Source organism: Lactuca serriola, chromosome 3, assembly GCF_051521515.1.
Source record: "Lactuca serriola cultivar US96UC23 chromosome 3, Lser_US96UC23_V15, whole genome shotgun sequence".
Taxonomy (NCBI): Eukaryota; Viridiplantae; Streptophyta; class Magnoliopsida; order Asterales; family Asteraceae; genus Lactuca; species Lactuca serriola.
In genome coordinates, this window is record NC_136410.1 from 134,487,190 (window position 1) to 134,495,515 (window position 8,326).

General features: G+C 32.7%; 1 non-coding gene across 1 annotated transcript; it reads left to right on the forward strand.

The window, feature by feature from the left end:
* Window positions 1-5,853: 5,853 nt before the first annotated feature.
* Window positions 5,854-5,956, forward strand: LOC145096571 (U6 spliceosomal RNA). The gene has a single exon (XR_013703946.1). It is a non-coding gene; the product is annotated as a U6 spliceosomal RNA (small nuclear RNA).
* The last annotated feature ends 2,370 nt before the right edge of the window (window positions 5,957-8,326 follow it).

The following is an 8,326-nucleotide window of genomic DNA, read 5'->3' on the forward strand; positions in this document are numbered from 1 at the left end:
CGAAGCATCTTGATTTTCGTGCCCAATTGATTCTCCACTTCATTTTTGAATTCTTTGAACTTTTCAAACGTTTCTGACTTGTGCTTGATTAAGTAAATATACCCATATCTACTATAATCATCGGTGAAAGTCACATAGAAGCGGTTCCCATCCTTTGTGGTTGATCTAAAGGGTGCACACACATCGGTATGTATGAGGTCCAATAAACCCTCACCCCTTTCACATGTGCTAGTGAAGGGTGACTTGATCATCTTTCCAAGTAAACAAGATTCGCATGTGTCATCTTCCCTAAGGTCGAATACCTCCAACACTCCATCCTTTTGGAGTTGGGCTATGCGCTTCTTGTTGACATGTCCAAGACGACAATGCCATAAGGATGATCTATCCATACTATTGGAAGAATCCATGCATAAAACATCATTTCCTAGGTTATCTACAATCATAACAGTTTCATAAATTCCATTACATGGCATTGCTTCAAAATATAATACACCATTTAGATAAGCATAAATTGAACCATTGTCATTATTAAAAGAAAATCTAAATCCTTGTCTAAACAAACCATGAAACGAAATGATGTTTCTTGTCATTTCTAGCGAGTAGCAACAATTATTCAAATCTAAACATAATCCATTACTAAGCACTAGAGAATACACTCCAATCTTGGTCACAAGCGACGATCTTCTGTTCCCCATGATTAGATTTATTCTTCCACGCTCCACATCCCTATTTCTTCTATGCCCCTGCAATTCAGAACAAATGTGGTAACCACACCCGGTATCGAGGACCCAAGAAATAGCATGAGATGAATCATTAAATTTAATTGTGTAAATACCTGCGAAAGACGGCTTCATCTTTCCTTCCCTGATGGCTTGCAGGTACTCTGGGCAGCTTCTCTTCCAATGCCCTATTTTGTGGCAATGGTGGCACTCTGCCTCCTTTGGGTTAGGGTTGGGCTTAGTAGGATCAACTTTGGTCCCACTAGAAGAGGAACCATCTCGGGACTTTCCCTTGCGGTGGCTCTTAGACGGATCCTTCCTCTTCTTGCCCCTTCCTTGCCCAATTGCCAAAACAGGAGCAGCGGGTGGATTGGGAGTTGGTGCAACAGACTTGTCCTTGAGGTTGCTCTCAGCAACCCTTAGGAGACCTTGGAGCTTACTTAGGGTGACCTCTTCCTTGTTCATGTGGTAGGTCGTCCTAAATTGGTTGTAACACAGAGGCAAAGAATGAAGCACCATGTCGATAGCCAAATCTTCCCCAAAGTCGACATTCAACTTGCGAAGACGATCGACATACCTTTGCATCTTTTGCAAGTGTATGGTTAGGGATTCTCCATGTCCCATTTTAGCGGAGATCATGTTAGTGAAGATCTCGTAACGTTCCTGCCTCGCGTTTTGATGGTATCTCTCCAATAAGTCTTGATGCATTTCGTACGGATACATGTCCTCATAGGAATTTTGGAATTCAGCGTTCATTGTGGCTATCATGATGCAATGAACCTTCGTTGCATCGCGTTCATGAGTCTCAAAAGCAGTCATTTCAGCCGGAGTAGCGATTTCTAGATTGATCTTCTCGAGCTTCTCGTCAAGGACATACTCTTTGTCCTCGTAGCGAGCAATCATGCGAATGTATCTTATCCATTCGCTAAAGTTCGTTCCATCAAAAGTCACCTTTTGGAAAAGGCTCATCAATGTGAATGAACTAGCAGCAGCGTTGTTCTCGTTCGACATCTACAAATAGAAAGGACAAAGATTGATTAGAATTTGAATCCCTAATTATCACGCAATAAGAAGAATTAGGGCTAGGATCCAACAACAATATTTACATATTAGAAAAAGGGATGCCGTAATCTAACATGCAAACAATTTGAGGGTAAGTGAATGACGATTCACTAATTCTCCATCACAAAACATAACTTTAAGTTCTAAATGTATTGAGAATTCCTAGGTTTCGATGAGATTCATTGAACTTTTCAATGGCATGTTTAAATCTCGTTATGCCCCTCTCGTTTGTGACTGGGATACCGAGGATCACAAAGTGGGTGTGAATAACCATGCAAATCTACACGGTGACTTCATTGTAACAAACACCTATTCGATGTGCCAGTAAACCACACACGCTCCACCGAACTATGATAAAAAATGAATCACCATTTGCCACCTATGCTTAGAACCAATTAGTGTGCCGGTAAACCACACACGCTCCACTAACTTCTAGGCAAGGGTGCAAAGTGTAATTTCATGGGATTGCATCAATTCACTTTTCCTAAAGTAACTAGGATTGGGAATTTTAGAAAATAGTTTAGTTACTTTATGTGTTCATTATACTTATTAATGAGGAGAGAGAGTTGCCCTATCCTACCCGTTCGGCTAACGACCATCCACCGATCAAGCAAGCGGTGGGTGTGAGTGTACACCCATTAAGCGTCATTTTATAGGCCGCAACCTTATACCCACCTTATAGACCGGCTTCGTGAATGAGGCCTACTAACGGTAAGACTAGCATTTTAATTATACATATATATATATATATATATATATATATATATATATATATATATATATATATATATATATAATTAAAATGCTAGTCTTACCGTTAGTAGGCCTCATTCACGAAGCCGGTCTATATATATATATATATATATATATATATATATATATATATATATATATATATATATATATATATATATATATTACTCTTGTAATATCATATAAGTATAGGGTTGAATTTTAACCTTTTAAAATTCTAGGGTTTGAAATTTAAGTTGTCTAAATTAAACTTTTAATCACAAAACATAAATTCCAAAACTTGAGGACAAGTTTTAAACTTTTCAAAACGTAAGGGATCAAATAACAAATAATTCAAATTAACCATTTAATCTCATAATTATCCATATTTGATTTATTTAAATGTTTCTTGCAAAACAATTTACCAATTCAATTAAAATAATCAATTAATATCATATATGGAAATTATTATTCAATTAATTGATAAATATCTTTTAGTAGGTCAAGGATATACTCTAATATACATTAAAATCGGATTTATATTGACCCATAGAGATAAAGGCAAGTTTCCAAAAGATAAACAGGAAGAAAACCCGAAAATAGCTCCATCTGATGCTCGAACTCGCCGAGTACCACCATGGACTCGCCGAGTTGAGGCCTACTCACCGAGTCCACTATGGTACTCGCCGAGTTCATCAGGCAGATGGAAAAAAACGAATTTTTCAATCAACAATCAAGCAACCAATGCATCCATTCAATAGAAACCAATCAAGGCTCTAATACCACTGATGGGTTTGAGCCATAAGAACATTCCTATGTGCACATACAAACCCTAATGCTTGGATCTAGGTTTCTCTAATTGAACATGCAATATATCCAAGACTTTGATTGATAGATCTAATGAAGAACATCCAAATCATATATGAAAAACAGACCTAGAAGATTACCTTGAGTTGCTTGCTTGAATCTTCTTGTCCTTGGAGCTTAGAGTCACAATTGTCACTCCTCTAATGGCTTACAAACACCAACTTAGCAAGAGGATGATTAAAGAGAGAGAGAGAGAGAGAGAGAGAGAGAGAGAAGAGGGAAAGAAATCGGCCATGGTTTCTTCAAAGGCAAGAGTGTCGATTTCCTTGACCCCATGGGTCTATTTATACTAGTGAGCCTCCTAGGGTTTCACCCTTACACCCTAATTGGATAACTTAGGCCCTAAGCAATCCAATCTCCCTAATGATAAGCCTTGGACGATTTCTAGGTCCTTCCAAACCCAAAAACCCTCCACCCCTTATCCATAAGGGATTATAGCCCAAAGTACAACTATCATACAATTGACAGTTTATGCCCTTTTGTTTAATTAATCTCTTTAAGTCACCAAATTAATTCCTAATTAATTTATGACTTATATTAATCAAATAACAATATTATTAATCCTTATATTATTCTCATAATATATTAATAATATTTCTTCTCTCATTATAAATCATCTTGTCAAGTTGCTATGGTGAAGGCAACCCAAAAGGACCATGCACAATCGGGTCAAATACTTGCCTAATATAGTTGCAGCCTTAGACACTATTCCAACAAACTTACCATTATAAGCTCAAAATACGCTAGAAATGATCTAAAGTGAAATTAGGATTCCAAAAGGGACCAAAGGATTGTTATAGAATCAACACAAAAGCTCACAATCATAAAATTGGAACAAATATGATTTTGGGATTTATTTCTCATTTAGCCAGCCAACTTCCAATAACACTACAAAACAATTCAAATGACTAATGGACATCAAAATAGTTAAAACTTCAAAATACATTAAGAAATATTGCTTATGGCTCATTTCCTTATATTAACATTAAACATCTAGATTTTATAAAAATCACATTCCGTGAGAACGAAATTTCCAAAAGTGAACGAAATTCTTTATAGAACCAATTGACTTGATTCTACATATACTAACACATGTAAAAACCATTTTTATGAGGAAAACGTTTCTTGAAAGCTTTAAACCTGATATATAGCTTAATACCAAAAGTCAACATTTCAAGGAACATTTACAATTCATTTGAACACTAATTATGACATCAAATAATCATATTACTTTCCGATTCCTTAAAGAATGTTGGAATACCAAAACTAGACAAGTGGTTACGTTCCATGTGGGATTTCAAGCATGGAACATAGAATAGAAATACTTGATATAAGGTTAAGTTTAATTCAACATTTCATAATCTCACCATGAGACAAGGATTGCCGATGAATCATAGACTAGAATAGAAATACTTGATATAAGCATAATATCAAACACAAATCATTGTTTGAAACCATAAATCTTAATTTGGAGGACTCTCTTTTCGGTGAGTACTCGTGAGGACACCTTAAAAAAATTAAAAAAGAATCTACAAAAATATAAATCATAAAATCAAGCATAGTATTATATTCAGGAGTAAAAAAAATTGGAAAAAAAATTTTGCATCATTAAAATTGAATCATAGATCATAAAAATGATCTATTTCATAATTGGTCATTGTGATTTACATAATTTCATAATTAGTTTACAACATAATTAAAGAAATAACTGTCCCTAAAAAACTCTTTTGGATTATTTCATAATTGGTCATTGTGATTTACAAAATTTCATAATTAATTCACAATATTAATTATTGGATTATTTTATTATCCTAAAATTCACATCTCCCCCTAAACGTAAGCCATCACCGCCGATCTCATGCTTTTGCTAATCGGCTCCTTTGCCTTAGGACAACATTCTTGACATTCATAATGTTATGGAATTTTGTTAATGATACAATAAAAAAAATTTCTATACGGAAGATCCTACTTCAAGACAATGGTGATGCTTTCATGGATGAGTTTGCCAATTTTATTTGTTTTAAATATTATCAGAAACGACGGCTAAAGGTTTCATCATCCAGTGTAAGTTTTCTTCTTTGGGACAATGACTTAGGAGGGTAATTAGGTTTGTAGTTTGTCCGTATTAGGTCACTAAGGTTTTTTTTGTGTGTATTAGACCAATATGGTTGTTATTACCGTTTATAAATAGTCCTTTTTACCGGTTTCTTCCTGTTTAACCGGTAAAAATGACTATTTCTAAATGGTAATAACAACCGTATTGGTGTAATACGCACATAAAAAACCTTAGTGATCTAATACGGACAAACTGGAAACCTAATTACCCTCCTAAGTCATTAACCCTAATTTTAAAGACATTAAGAATATATGACCGCCAACAGTAAAGTAGTTCGTTTAGAACTCATGTTGTCCCATATCGACCAAAAGAAGAACCTACTTATCCTCTATATGGCGAAGCTCTTCATCTATAGTCGTCCCTTCGGGGACATCCAATAAAATTGGTACGATACATAAAAGATTAGCATGACCCATGCACAAGGATGACACGCACAAATCGAGAAATGGTCAAAAAAATTTGAAAACCCTTCGTCGTCTTCTCTGAAACCCTAATTCCCTTTTCAAATGCTAATAGAGTTCAATTGCAATTCTTACGATTTAGTAGACGAACTACTGAAGTCATGATCAGACAACATGTGGATTCCAAGGTCAGATTGATATTCTTGTTGATGTCTTCAACCATTTGTGACAAGTAAGGGTGATCTTTCTTTCTATAAAGTCTCCTTTAAGTTTTTTACTTTTCTTGTCATTAAGTTTCATGCTTTATTTCGTTTATGTGATGTATATAGTCTGTATGTGTCTGTTTAATGCTGATTTTTTATTCATTTTGCAACTTCAATTTCTTAGTTCATGTTGTGGTTTTGTTGTTTATAAAATAATTGATAATAGACATCATTTGCAAGTCTCTGTTGGTTTTACATTTCCATTCGTTATCAAATGTAGACATTGATGGGAGGTATCAAAGTGAGATTGTTTTTGTACATATGGATGTGTTCATGTAAACATTTAAATGACAAAAAAAGAAGTTATTGATAAAATGTTGCAGATTTATGTAATGAAGATCATCAATCATATGAGTTTTTGGACTTGGAAATTCTGAAAGGATTGTGTGATAAGTTTAAATAGAAGCAACTATTTTCAGTCAAACAAGTCAGTCACATTGATTAGTAAGCATGTTTTCTAAATAATTAGGGTTAATGGCTTAGGAGGATAATTAGGTTTCCAATTTATCCGTATTAGGTCATTACGGTTTTTTGTGCGTATTATACCAATATGGTTGTTATTACCGTTTAGAAATAGTTATTTTTACCGGTTAAATAAGAAAAAACCGGTAAAAATGAGTATTTCTAAACGGTAATAACAACCATATTGGTCTAATACGCACAAAAAAAAAACCTTAGTGACCTAATACGAACAAACTGGAAACCTAATTATCCTCCTAATTCGTTATCCCTTCTTCTTTTTATGTTTGAAGTTTTTATGTTTGAAGTTAGTCCATTATTTTCATAGGATTGTATGAAAAACAATAAAAAAAAAATAAAAAAACTACATGTGTTATTTATTTGGTGGGTGCATAGTGGATGCAACAGGCGGCATGGATGCATATATCTTAAGTATTATTTATTGTTTTGTGTGGAACAATTTTTTATCCAACAGATGGCATATGATTCTTATATTTGTTTTATTATAATTTTATGGAAGTTTTTGTGATTTGTTACAAATGAGAAATTAAAATAAAAAGCAACTATTGTATTTAGTTTTCATGTATAAAGTTAGTATTCTTAATTTTTGGCGTTGAACATTTTTTACACTAGAACTTCTCAAATTTAAACTAATATAAACTTTTTTGTTGTTTTCATAAGTTTACTATAACAAAATTCTTAATTGAAACATGTTATATAAACAGTTTTTCATATGTTTGTTCTGAAGTTATATATATATATATATATATATATATATATATATATATATATATATATATATATATATATATATATATATATATATATATATATATATATATATATATATATATATATATATATATATAGCGCGCGCGTTTGAGGAATAGCTTTGACGTTGAGATGATTCGGAAAGCAAAAAACATATATATTCGTAATCGAACATGTGTATGTTTAGTACTTGATTTGTATAAACATGATCAATTGCTGGGTTTTTGTAATAGTGTTCATCCGCGAACATATGCATATTATAAAAGTTTTAATGATTATAATTACTTTCGGAATTAATGTTGGTTTATGAACATATGTAAATTGAATATTCTAATATTCATGTTTGATCATAACATTTGTACATGTTCCGCTGTGAACGGATGAGCTTGACTAATTCTAGGATTTTGTATAAATATATTAAGTTATGAACATTAATCTGAGTATGTTCCGAAATGAACACATACTACGTTCTGATCCAATGGTTAATATATATTTTTATTTAACTCTTAGTTAAATACTATTTCCATCACCGGCGTAGCGAAGATTTTGTTTTAGGGTAGACCAAATAATATACACAATATGATAATGATAACAAAATAACTATATATACATTATTAACTAAATTGTTTATTTAAATTGCATACGATGTTGTTTTACAACAATGTAACCCCTTCTACTAATTTCAAGTTTTGAATTGAATTAGCCATATCACAACCCTAAATCTTTTTGTTTAATATATATATATATATATATATATATATATATATATATATATATATATATATATATATATATATATATATATATATATATATATATATATATATATATATATATATATATATATATATATATATATATATATAACCTTACTTTTGTCTGGGTGGGCCTTGCCCTAATTAGTTACACCCCTGATTTCCATTTACCATAACGTCT